Below are 13,838 nucleotides of genomic sequence, written 5' to 3'. Positions count from 1 at the left end.
TTGGGTTTCTATGTTTAGACGGTGGTTTAAGCCTATCACCACTGTATAATTATGATGATTATAAAAGAGCCACCCCTTCAGTTTCTGCCTGTTGGCAGTTCTGAGGAAAGGACCCAATTTGAACTGCCAGCACTGAGGACCTTGCACCCTGTCAAAAGTCACTGTTAAATGAACTTAGAACATCTAGGCAGTTGCCAGACTGTGCTGGCAATGATAAAAATAGGTTAGTGAGATTTTTCCACTGCTGGACACAGGCTTCCACATGCGTGGCTCGTACAAAGTGAATCCACAAGGCAGCCATTCATGGCGTTTTGAATGCCTCTCTTCTCTAGCTGCCTATTTCGCATTCAATAGATATTCAGGCTGTGGCTGAGAAGTGACCTTTTATGTCTTGTTCTTAACACTGGCGTTTCATCCCTAACTTGCCACACACTGGACTACTGCACTTTTGCTGCTCTGTCCTGCCAGTGAAATTGTTCCCTTTGAAACACTATCATGGCAGGTCCTGCTGGATAAAAGCAGTTTGCATCTCAAGATGCTGCTCCATGGCTCCATATGAGGAAGGAACAGGGTGGAGGAGAGCCAGGGAAGTTGTACAGCAGGACAGGTTTTTCGGCTTCATACTGGCACAGCCTGATGCAAGCTGCACCTTCAGCTTACACAAGCACTTACTCCTCTCGTGGAAAGATGGGAGAATACTCAGCAGCCCTTTCCAAAGGCACAGTCTCACCTCAGCTTGAGGTTTGTAACTAAAAAATAGCTTTAAACATCCTTCATGCTCCTCTGTTGCTGGGATCTCTTGGTCCCTCTCCTTGCCTCAGTACCCGAGTGCATGGTTACCCTCACAGTGGAGATGCAGGCCAGAGTGACTTCCCAGCAGGGAGGCAAGCACCGCAAAACTTCAGATTGCATCCCACTATCAGCAATGCAACAGGGCAGAGGAGAGATGGGGCCAGTTGTCAGCAAGTCATGGTTCATGACTTGGTCCACTTACAGGCTATTCAGGCCACAGTATAAATGCAGACAGATGTTAAAAGTGGCAGTGGGTGTTCAGTAAAGTTTCTGTTTTGCTCCTCCTTGTATGGGAGTAGTCACTCCTTTGCAGTTCTCTGTGACTTTACTTTGAATGATGACAAAAAAAATCTAATTGTTCAGGGATGCCAGTGGGATCTGTCTCTGTTTTCAGATGGATTCAAGTTCCATAAAGCCACACAGCCATGCTGCACTATGGGACGGATCGGTTGCTCCCTAGCACTGTGGCTGCCTTTGCCAGGTGTATGGGGAAGGAGAAGAGTGAAGAGGCAAAATCCATATTAGCCACTACAGTGTGCCTTTCCTTAGGACTAGCTTTATATACTGAATTTGCAAAAATTTTGACATCACAAGGATGAACAGGGACCTATCTTGTGTTTTGCCAGCCATGATGATAAACCCAGCTGCCCTTCTGTGTTCAGTCAAACTCTACCACAGCCGTCATTGTCTCTGTTTTAGATGAGGAACTACTTTGCAGTGTGACTCCTAGGGACAACTGCTCAATGCAAGACCCTCTTGATATTTTACAATATCAATTTTACAATATCAAGATATACAGCCCCCAGGAACCTCTGCTCTTGCAGGGCTGTTGCTTTGTGGCATGGCAACATTGTGATTTGTGGACTTTCAACCGTTAACATCACCATAACCACCAACTAAAGAAAATAATTTTCATTGTATTTTTTACTTCTGCATTCCCTCTTTTTAGCATTTTCCTAGAGGCCATGGAAGCATTCAGATTTTACATGTGGCACAGGCAGGGATTTTTCCCCCCTCTCACACAGTCTGTGGCTTTAGCCTTCTTCATCCACACAGAGCTGCTGAAGGATTTTGCAAGGTGTGCACATCAAAAATGCTCTTGAAAAGAAACCAAGGTAGTAAACATAGTGTTAATGGATAGAAGAGAGAAGACTGAGTCAAATCCCACCCTCTGGATCATGCAAACCATGCTTTAATGGCAAGTGAATGAGTGAAGCTTCTGGAGAAGCAGAAGGTATCCTACACTGCATGCTTTAATATTTACACCAGAGGCTGTAAAAATCTCCAGGATACAAGGACAGAAAAGCTCAAAGAGAATTAAGATCATAGGTTCACAGAATAGTTCAGTATGGGAGGGACCTCAGGAGGTCCAACCTCCTGTTCAAAGCAGGATCAGACATGAGGTCAGACCAGGTTACTCAGGGCACCTTGAAGTATGGAAATTGTACAGCCTCTTAGGGCAACCTGCCTCACTGCTTGGCTAGTGTCCTGGTGAGAAAGTTTTTCCTTACAAGTTTGAACTTCTCTTGTTCAACTTATGCTTGTTGTCTCCCCATGGACCACAGTGATGAGCCTGGCTCTGTCTTTTTGCTATCTTCCTCACAGGTATTGGAAGGCTGCCATTAGTCATGAGTCATCATTCCCCATTCCCCCCCAACCCCCCAGGGCCATGATCTTCTTAAGGTTGAACAGGCCCCATAACCTCAGCGTCCTCTCACAGATTAGAGATTCCATCCAGCATTCTGAGCATCTTGGTTGTCCTCCACCAAGCTTGCTGTCAATGTCATTCTGATGGTGGGGGGAGACAGAACTGGTAACAATGTTTTGGATGCAGTCTAACAAGTGCTGAGAAGCTAGAGGTAATCACTTCCCTTGATCCACTCGTTATGCTCCTGTTATTGCAGCCCAGGATGCTGTTGGCCTTTGCCATTGCCAGGGCACATTCCCATCTCATATTCAGCTTGCTGTCTACACAGTCCCCACCCCAACACCTCCCCAAGGGCCTTTTCAACAGAGCTTCTTCTCAGCCTGGTGGTCCCCAACCTGTACTGTCACCATGGGGTTATTTCTTCCCAGATGCAGGAATTTCATAAGCTTCTGTTGGCTCATTCCTCCAGCCTATCCATCTCTCTGGATGACAGCCCTGACCTCCAGCATATATACCAGTTCCCCTGCAAACATGAGGAAAGTGGATTCCATCACCTCCTTGAGACTAATGATAAAGATGTTAAACAGGACAGTTCTCTGCAGGTACCTGCAGTGCCCCACTTGTTATTTGCCTCCTTTAAAATAAATGTCTCTTTTTGCACACTTGGAAACTTGTCCTGGTTGTGGGCTACCCAAAAGTCCATTTCTGACAGAAGCAAGTACACTAAATGTAGGGAAAATACCATTGTTCTGGGAATATCTTCAAGACACCTTCCAAACAGGGCAGTTGCCTAAAAAAAGTCATCAGAGCCATGGCTTTTGTTCTGCTGCTTTCTGGGAACAGTCTGATCCTTTTGGCTCTCCCTTGGGACACTCCAGCCTGTTAGTAGGCAGGGTTAGAAGAACTATACTGATAAAAAACAATAAGCAGGTTTTTTGGTACTTCATGGTTTTGTGTGTGTCCATGATCAAGGACTTTATAGCAGAAAAAGAAACAAAACTGAAGGTGGAAATAGGGCAGAAAGCTGAGCAGCCAGTAAACGTGCCACTTAGTAAGTCATTCCCATCAAGCTCCCCTTGTCTTTGGTGGGACTGCTAATCTAGTATGCCAAGGGCCACTAGAAAAAGTAAGCGTCTCCTCTTTGTGAAGGTTGCACCCTTGACTTGGCACTGAAGTTAGTAAAAGATGATTTTTACTGCCATCAGTTCCTTTTCCTGAGCCTGTCATCGTATCTGATGAGCTGCTGCTTCTACTTTTCCAGCCATGTGGATGCAAGCTACCGCATCTCTTCCCAGAACAGCAAGCTGCTTGCCTACTGCTGATGGCATCTTGTTATACCACAAGACAACCTCCTCTCCCTCTGGCTTGCTGGTGAAGGTTGCATTTTACTCCTGGAAAGATTTCTATTAAAAAATTTCAGTTTTCCCTTCTATAAATAATTTTTTTTTAACACTGCATGGCACATGGCTTGTATCAGGAATAGTGTGGCCAGCGGGAGTAGGGAAGTGATCGTGCCCCTGTACTCAGCACTGGTGAGGCCGCGCTCAAATACTGTGGTCAGTTTTGGGCCCCTCGCTACAAGAGGGACATTGCAGTGCTGGAGCCCGACCAGAGAAGGGCAACAAATCTGGTCTGGAGAGCAGGTCTTATGACGAGAGGTTGAGGGAACTGGGGTCATTTAGTCTAGAGAAGAGGAGGCTGAGGGGAGACCTTATGGCTCTCTACAACTACCTGAAAGGAGGTTGTAGTGAGGTGGGTGTTGGTCTCTTCTCCCAAGTAACAAGCGATAGGACAGGAGGAAATGGCCTCAAGTTGTGCCAGGGAAGGCTTAGATTGGATATTAGGAAAGATTTCTTTACTGAAAGAGTGGTCAGGCATTGGAACAGGCTGCCCAGAGAGGTGGTGGAGTCTCCATCCCTGGAGGTATTTAAAAGACATGTAGACATGGCAATTTGGGACATGGTTTAGGAAACATGGTAGTGTTGAGTTGATGGACTTGATGGTCCTAGAGGTCTTTTCCAACCTTAATGATTCTATGATTCATTTATCTCTAAAATTAACCCTGCAGCTGGTACTAGCAATTCGTCTATGCTTTTTTGTGATCAGACCCTGTTCTCAATGCCTTAGAGCTGCCAGGGTTCAAGTGTCTGGGCTAAAACTTTCTGTGCCACCTGCCTCAAGTTGAATGGGTTTTTGTGTATGTACTGAAGTATCAGCAAACAGACTTCAGTTATTTCCAACAATGAGCTTAGAGGAAAAAATGTTGTTTTGCCAATGTTAAAAAAAAACACAATCTAGCAACCATTTAACATTTAATCTCTGTTTTGGAGGGAGTGCCTGAGAGTTGTGGATGGCTTCTGCTTTTTGTTAGAGATGTGCCTATGACTTTTTAGAAGGAAAAGTGCACCAAAGTGTAAGCTTCTGGGAGAGACCTTCATCTCTATAGTCCTGCTAGACCTCTCCTGGCTGGGAGTCGCCCGGTGCCCAGGCATTGCCCTAACCCAAGTGCCTCGCTCTGGGGTCTTTCAGAGCTAGGACCCTCAAGGGAGACAGGCTTTTTGATCCTTACTCATATCCCAAGTGTCCAGCTATTCATCTCAGGAGGCCTATCTGCTGCCTAAAACCTATTGCTTTGGTTTCAGGTGCCTGGTAGGCAGCACTGAAGTTTTATCTCTAGTCAGCCCTCCTGGTTAAGTGGTTCATGTTAATCCTCTCAGCTTGATAATAAATACTCCACAGCAAACTTCACAGGACCGCATAGTAAAACTCGCTGTCTTGGATGTATTGCCAAGTTCCTGTAGAAACTGCACATGACACAACAGTGAAATGTGCCAGATGATGCAGAAACATCTTGCTGTGCTGCAGCTATGAGAGCAGGTTTTCTCTTGCCCATGCCTTCATTGCTGTCCTGGTGTTGCAATATGCAGGACAGCTCAATGCTCAGCAAGACATATGACTTTGCAGCTCAATGGTTGTGGCACTTCTTGGAGCTGGGAGAAGAGAGAGAGAGAGCAGTTCCAAGAGTGTTCGTGCATTTTACGCAATGACCTCTTTTATTAGCACAGCCGGGCCTCTGCATCACCAGGATGGTACAGGGAGGGTTATGCTCCTTTTGGGACCTTTTTGATTTTCCTTGTTTTGTTTCAACAGAAAAATGAAAAATCCCGGGGTAGCCAGTGACCTCTTTCTTTGTGCCAGGCCTCAAAGCTACCAGGCAGCAATGGAGCTGGAGGCACTTCTCCGAAATCCGGGGGGAGGGCCCTAGCCACTGTAACGCTAAGTGGATGAGTAGAGGCTGAGAGCACCACATTCTCCTTCCACCACCACTCCCCTTTTTGCCATCATTTAAAAATAAAACTATAAGCCGTTCCCTGTGTTTGCCAGAAGCGGCATGGGAAGCTTCCCCCAGGTGTCCTGTGCTGTGACCTGGAGCAGGATGACGGCAATGCAGAGAACAAGGTGCGACTTGCATTGGGGAAACAAAGCTGAAGAGAGGGGCTAAGAAAGCAAGCTGAAGAAAGAGTTGGGAAGGGAGAAAAACTGGGGATGGAGGAAAGGGTCAGTGCTAGAAACAGAGTATGGAAGGCAAATGCAGAGCATGGGTATAAGGATAAAGATGAGTGAGAACAACAAGTTGTGGGGGATGACAGGAAAAGGTAATATCCAGGAGAAAATGTAATGGCGTGGGTATATAGGAGATCAGACTAAAAGATGTAAAGGGCTATTCTAGCTTGAAACAGTGGCACTACAAAAGGGTCTGTCAGCTGGCTCTGTAGCTCAAATGATGAAATCAAAGATTCCAGCCTTCTGATGATCATTCTGTGGCGGTATGACCCCGCACCATGAACTGTAGATTTTCCCATTTATTTAACATTAAAAAAAAAAAAAAAATAAAAAAGGAACCAAGAGCAGAGAATAAATGACATTAAGACTGCAGTCTCAGGTGGTGCTGGCATGAAGAGCATGGAGGAAACCTCTACTTCATGTCCACATGCATTGCTCTGTAGAGCTGCAAGAGCTGTCCTTCCCTTTTGGCAGGAGCTTGGAGCCTCTAATAAACAAATCAAGGGGCTCAAGGAAGAGAAAGAATGGTGTTGTGATGAAGATACACTGATGTTGTCCTGCTTCAGGCCCAAAGTGATGTGGGGCAAGTCACACAGTGGGGCTCTTTCTGTATTCCTCTTTTTCTGAGTTTACTAGGTTAAGTACTTTTAGTTTTACTGGGGTGCTGGGCCCACATGGCAACAGCTGAAGTCTGTAAGAGCTGTGGACTACAAAATGTTGCACCTCCTGAAGAATTATGCCTCTGTTGTCTCAGTCCATTGCCAGTATCTATTTCCGAACATAAACATTTTTGTACCTGAGCTCCCAAGCTATAAAGCAAAGATGTAGAAAAGAAGCGTAATAATGTCTTCTATTCCTGCAGGGTGTTATGTGAATACTTTCATGTTTGTGGGACACTGACAAACAATACCACTGAGCATCATCAAAATGCCACACGGAAATTATTAACTACTAAGTGATGAATTAAGAGTACATGAAGTAAATATGGCCTCAGTCACACACTGGCTGAAAAGACTAAAAAAATCCAAATTACTACCTACCTACTCACTGGCTGAGACAGCGGTTCTGAGCTAAAAATAGCCTTTAATTACTAGATCATGTATGCATAGGCACAAAAGAGGCTGAATAAAAGTTGCACCTTCATAGCAACATTGCCTAATTTTTGAATGCTCGGCTTTATTAACTGAAATAATTTTCTGCATTTTTTTTTTGAGGTGAAACATTTATGGTCTTTAAAGCGCTGGTCTACCGTCTAAAAAGTGAGTGTGCAAGGCCTTGTTACTTCTGCCTGTCACTGGCTGCACATCAGCTACACTCTGTGTAAAGTCTCTAAGTTGGGTTTTGGTTTCCTGCTGCCAGCTCTGTTTCAAGCAGGGTATCTTCCATGTTGTACACAATTGCCAGTAAAAAAGTCCTAGAGAATGCCATGCGTTCCTCTGCACCCTCCCCAGATAGCAGCTCCTTTTTATATGTTAGTGAAACTATGTTGAGGCTAATTTTGTGCAAATACCTTTGAGGGCAAAAGGTGCTCCTAAACCAGGAACTTAATTTAGCTGAAGATATGTGGGCTCAACACGCCACGCTCATTTTCCCTTGGCTAGGCTGGGTTTTGCAGATCCAGTAAGTTAAACAGAAACAATTCTTATTTTAGTATTTTGTTCTGCAGCATCACATTTATACAGTCACTTTTCAGAGCAGAACAGGGAGTTCCCTCTCCTCCTCCTCCTTTTTTTTCTTTTAATTTTTTTCTGTGCTTACAGTCCCTCGACCTGGGCGGGGTGGAGGGAGGGTGTTGCTTTACACTGTGTCCAGCACACTTATTTACCAAAAGCTTTGCCGGCAGGAGTCTTGCCCAACAGACTGGAACCTGCTCAGGCTCCAGAGCAAATGCTCCTAAAAACAGCTTTCACTAAAACCAAGCCCACTTAATAGGTCATCGCCAAAATCAGCAGAAGGATGCTTTAAATCCCTGCTGGACTTGGCAAGCTTCCCCCGGGTTGGAGAGAGGCACCTCTCCCCTAGTTTTCTCAGATGCAATCACCTTCCTCTCAGAATTCCAGCAATGCCGCTGGAGACCCTCTACTTTAAGATAACCAAGCAGCCTCTAGCAGAGGAATGATGTTGCTGTGTCTCCCACGGAGTCTGCACCCACACCTCCAGGCTGCGTGTGCTGTCCACCCAACCAGGCTGGCTCAGGCTTGGGGTGGAAACTATTTAATTTCACAAGGAATTAAGTCAGAAAGGAATTAAGCCTGTTTCTCATTGCACTCCTAATTTCTAGCCACCTTTACCAGACAAATTGTGCGATGGGTCACAGCTGGGTTTGCCCAGCAGGTGCTGACTGCCCTAACGCAGCCCCAGGAGTTCCCACCAGGCTTCCCCCCTGCCCATGCAGCGCCCTGCTACCAGCTGGACCAGGCAGCGCTGTCTCCCCTCCCGCTGCTCACCCGTGCCTCCTCTGTGTCTCTTTCCACTTCACCCTCTCTTTTCCACCTGTATTCAGTCGCTTTGTAGCCACAGCAGAGATGCATATTCCTAGAGGCATTACTCACTCTTCCCAGCCACCGCAGCAGTTCTTCTGTGGGAGCAGCCTCGCACTACAGGGCAACTCCCCTCTATAGGGAGGCAGGGAGATAGGGATTCCCTTCCCATTTCTTCCCTTTGTATAGGCAAAGTTCAAACCAGTGTTTTAAATCAGTGGAATGACTCAGTAAAGCATTACTGGCAGGGTGGGGAGCCTAGTTTGGGATAAAAAAATAAAAAGGAAGGGAAAAAAGGCAATGACTCTTACTTTATGATACATTGGCTGCTATTCAGTCATCTGTATACAAAGGGCTTTTTTTCCCTGAGCCATTGACTAAATGAATCAGCAGAGAGCATGCCTCCAGATGCATCGGCCAGTGTTCCTCTGGAGACAAAACTCGCCTGCACTCTGTGGGCTGGGGGGGCATCTATTCCTCTGACACTGCAGGAACATTACACAAACAGGAAGGTGCTTTTCAAAATGGAAGATTGCTGTAAAAATAAACCATGACTCTTCTGCAGAGAACAGCAAACAGAAATTATGGGAAATATTTTATGGGACAGCCTTTGTTGTTGCAAACGGAGCGAGTGTAAACAACCCAGCGAGCAAAGCAGGCTGCCACCGTGTGTGGGATGGCGGGTAGCAGCTTGCCCGCACGACAGCTCTCATTCGTGCAGCCCCAAAGCCACGGCAGCGGCTGAGCAAGCTGGCGGCTTTCGCAGAGTATTTGTGCTGTAGCGGTGAGAGGACTGCAGCCCTGGCAGGTGGAGCTGGAAGGCGTTGGGGTGCACCTCCTCCTGACAGCCTTGCGAGCTCCCCAGAGACGTGCTCCAGCCACCCCACCACCCCCACGCTGGAGCGCAGAGCCTGGATTCAGGATGGGGACCCCCTCTCAATAACGGTCTCAGAGTAACCTTTATTTTGGTTCCTTCTTCCCTGACAGTGGCTCAAATTAAACCGGTGCCCGGGAGCCATTGGCTTACAGGAAGGGCTCCCATGACGTCGGTATGGTTTCAGGCGGACCAAAGCGCTCCTCAGCAAAATGCGAAGATCAGCTCAGAGGACAGGTGTGTAATACCTCAGCATGCTGATACCAGTGTGAAAATCCAAAAGAGAGATTAAAAGCGGTGGCTGGAAGCCTCCTGCCCCCGACTCGCCTTTCTGTCGGTGCAGGCTGCCGTGGGGCCATCAGGTAGCCCGAAGCTGATGTTCGCTCATGGAATGAAGGCTGCAGGGGCATGGCCAGAGGAGATGCCTGGCAGCAGCAGCGCCAGCAGCAAGGATGTTACATGGACACCAACATATTTATAATGAACGGGAATTGTCTGCGGGCTCAGGACTCCCATCACCACCTGAACATGGTCACACAAAGTGCCTTTTGAAATCTGTTTCTCCTCCCCTTCTTTCTTACTATTCTCTCCCCCTGGTGCTCTCTTTTTCTCTGACCTTCTCCCACCAGTTTCCACACTCCTGAGAGGTTACGGGAGCTCTCTCCAACACCAATCATCACATATCACAGAATTTTGACTTTATGACATCTTCTGGAGCCATCCGCATGGCACACGGAAGGGCCTGGGCACAGATGGAGGGTGCTGAGCCTTTGCCCGAGCCCCCATGCAGGCAGGTGGGACCCATGCCGGAACACGCAGGGCTGCCTGGCCCACAGGGTGTGTGAGGGCACAACCTGCCGCTGCTCCTCTGACGCACTTCTCGCAGAGAAAGGCGGGGGAAAAGAAAAAAAATAAAAGTAAAATAAAGCCTAAAAAATAATTTTAAAGTAATTTTAAAATTTAAATAAAACAAAAAATAAAACCCAGCCTCCCCAAGAGGCTGGATTAAGGAGAAGTGGCCATGTGGTTTCCCTACTAAAGGTAAGGAGGAAATCACCTCCCACAGAAGAAATGGATAGTGGTTCCCCTCCCCAAAGACCACGCAGAGGCTTCTGCCCCAGCCTCTGCCTTGCTGCAGGGAGCACAGGAGGGGCTGTGGTCCCTCTCTGCCCCAGGACCAGAAGGCAAGGTGGACCCGAGAAGTACAAACACTTTGCGGGTAAAACATGCTGCAGTTTTCTCTCTTGATCACATTTTGCTCAAAATTCTTGAAATGAAACCAAAGGAGGAACTTCACCCCCTTGTTCTAGGTGCTGTAAAAGTATACAGTAAGCACAGAGGGCACAAGAAGTGTCCCAAAAGTGTGGCATATATGCCTGTATATAACTGGAACCTTTAAGCTCCTGGCTATTTACAGCTGCCTTGCCATAAAATCACTTTTCCGCAGCTCATTTCTCCAGCAACAAGGCTTAGCGGGCTGCTCTCACAGCCCTGGTCTCTGTGAAACTTAATGTTCAAGATTTACCGACCCTTGTCTGACGGGATCATGCAGATGTGGGCATGTGGGACACACAAGAAGTCCAAGCAATGATGCACGCCTGAGCCCCTCAGTGTTGGTTTTGATGACTTATGCTGTGCATCTTATGCTGTGCAGTCTCAGCTGGCAGATTTATTATCAGTTTTGAAGGTAAGATTATCATTAAGCTAAATGAGGTATCTCAGGTGTTTCCATGCTTGTCAGCATTCAGCTATGAAGATGCGTGGCACTGTCAGATAATGGATTTGGCTTTGTGGTTTTTTTTCTTAATGTATTGTTCTTGTGCTTAGCACAGCTATGCAAAGAAAAAACAGTATTCGCCATTCAGCAAGAGATTATTTTCTCATGCTATTGGTAACAATCTTTATAACAAGGGAAAAATACCTCAGGAATTTCAACTGCTAAACTGAATAAATGTTGATACTTCCTAATGTACCCGGCTTTACGGAAACTAAGAAGCCTGGAAGAAAAGATTTCTCTTTTTGACTAAAACAGAAGAGTTAGTTCATGAGGTTTTATGTGCTCTCACCACATAAAACAGGACTTGTTTGTAGAAAATATGTCTACTTGCTATCTAAGGCACATAGAAAAGGTTAATATACTAGATTTACCTGTCTATACATCAGCTACTTAGAAGTGGCAGAAGTTTAACAATTTAATTACATTAAAATAAGCAAAACAGAGGATAAGTACACGTATGTGAGTGTGTGCATGTGTGTACTGTTCAGCTGAACAGTAACCTGTAACAGTTACCGCTTTGGGTAATGGGACAAAACCTTACCGTCACTTTCCTTCCGTGGAAACACGCTTGCAAAAATCTCCTTGCTCTCATTGTCTTACAACAATGGTACTGAACTGGTCCAATACACCCATCCACAATTTGGCTTTCCACCTCCTAAAACCTCTTCGTTAATTAGGAAAAACCCACAGTAATACTTGATTACACACAAACAACATTATATCCATTTGCCTGACAAGCTTTGAAATTGACTAGTTGGCTTAGCGCTTCCAGTTACAATTACAATAGAGAGGCAAAACAATTCTTCACTTTGAACAAGGAGGTGCCACGGTCACAAAGCCATGGCATTTTGAATTTTGATCCTGCCACCCTAACAAAGGGAGCCTTCTTGAGACTTAACATGCAAAGGAAATACCTAATAAAAGCTCACAGGGGCCTAAACCCAAAGTGTCTGTGCAACACAGAATCATAGAGGGGACCCACAAAGATCATCGAGTCCAACTCCTGTCCCTGCCCAGGACAGCCCTACACATACCTAATTTTACTAAGAGTAAGTTACCCCAGGGAAAATAGTGCAAGGAGACTAATGAGTGGTGAGATTCCAAGCTGTTGGTGCCATGCATATTGCAGGTGTGATAGACAAGCTCACAGAAGTATCTAAGACTCTTCACCTTTGCAGGCGGCCTGGCACACGGTCACGGGCTGTAGCTGCTTCTGCCAGCGGCAGCACCAGGCCAATAAAACCTGTCTGCGTACCTGTGGAGTAGATTAACCTTGGTTTAGCTCCAGCAAAATCAGTGGGACCACAGAAGGGATGAATCTGGCCATCTGCATACTCTCAAGTACCCACCCTTTCCTCCAGCTGTTAACAGCGATATGAAAGAAATCTCAGTTCAAAACTTCCAGCCTAGCTGAACCTGGCAAATATAAGGTACGAGCATGGAGATGAATCAAACTATTCCTCTCACACCATTCCTGGAGAAGCCTACATTTTATCCAAAAGCTTGAAAACAAAAGATTTTCCATTTTCAAAAATTTGACTGTGCTCATTCAATCCCCAAACTTTCTGAGATCTTATCACACAGTACTCAGTGACCCTGAATGTCCCAATGACATTTCTATGGGAAATGGCATGGCCAGAACATGCAAGCTGGCTGTACAACTGTGCCACCAAACAACATCCGAAAGGCACAGCTCTGAAAACGAAAGCCTCCCAAAAAAACACCCTAAATTATTTTTTTCCTTTCTGTAAGAGAAGGGGCAGTTAGGGGCAGACAAGGTGGCATTCTGTTGGGTTTGTCCTCTTCATCTCCGGGAAGGGTTGTTTTTGGATCCAGGCATGACACAGGCAGCCCTGGCCATGAAGAATTATGCCATTGTCACCTATAACAGCTGTCAGAGCGCGCTTGTAATTGCAATGAAAACTCCTATTCGCACCTCTTGGAAATATTGGTTTAGGCTGTTCAGCCACGGATGAGTGAAACAAGTGTGCACTAAGGCACGTTCCCCAACAGTTCTCAGCCTGTTACAGACAGTAATAAACTTTTCTCTAGGAAATGAAAATTCCAGAATCTCTATACAAGTCTGCAGATTGGGGATATAAATCTGACCCTGACTACACTGCTTAGTCTTCAGCTGTCTGCAGCCACTGCTGGACATAAAGCAGTGTTTTACAAGACACAGGAGAAGGAAAAAAGGAGAGGAGGAGCCGCAGCATTCAACTCCTGCCAGACACCTTTATGAACAGACTACAGAGAAACTGAAACAGAAGACCTGATAACAATTTCATGAGGTACAAGAGGGACACCCAGATCACTGTAAATGTAACGATTACTCAGACCTTGCCTGTGTCCAAAAGGCAGCGGAAAGACTCAGGACTGAACACCGAAGGTATCAAAGGAAACGCACCTCCAGCGTCCTACAACACAATGGTCTCTCCTCACAAGGACACGGCCAGAGCCTGACACACATTTCAGCCACTCATATTATACATCCCATTTGGGAACCGCGGTTCCTAGGGGCTGCAGCCATTCGTACCGGAGCAAACAATCACTTGAGACCCCTGCTACTGCTGCTGACGACTGGTTGCAGAGACACATTTTATCCATGTCCTAGGCTGACAGTCACAGGTAAAGCAGAAGCCGAGACTATCAAGCCAAGATCATTTGCTCTACTAAACTACTCCTGCTAACACCGCAGCGCGA

The sequence above is a fragment of the Phalacrocorax carbo genome, chromosome 1, assembly GCF_963921805.1.
Source record: "Phalacrocorax carbo chromosome 1, bPhaCar2.1, whole genome shotgun sequence".
NCBI lineage: Eukaryota > Metazoa > Chordata > Aves > Suliformes > Phalacrocoracidae > Phalacrocorax > Phalacrocorax carbo.
This window is presented reverse-complemented; position numbering follows the sequence as displayed.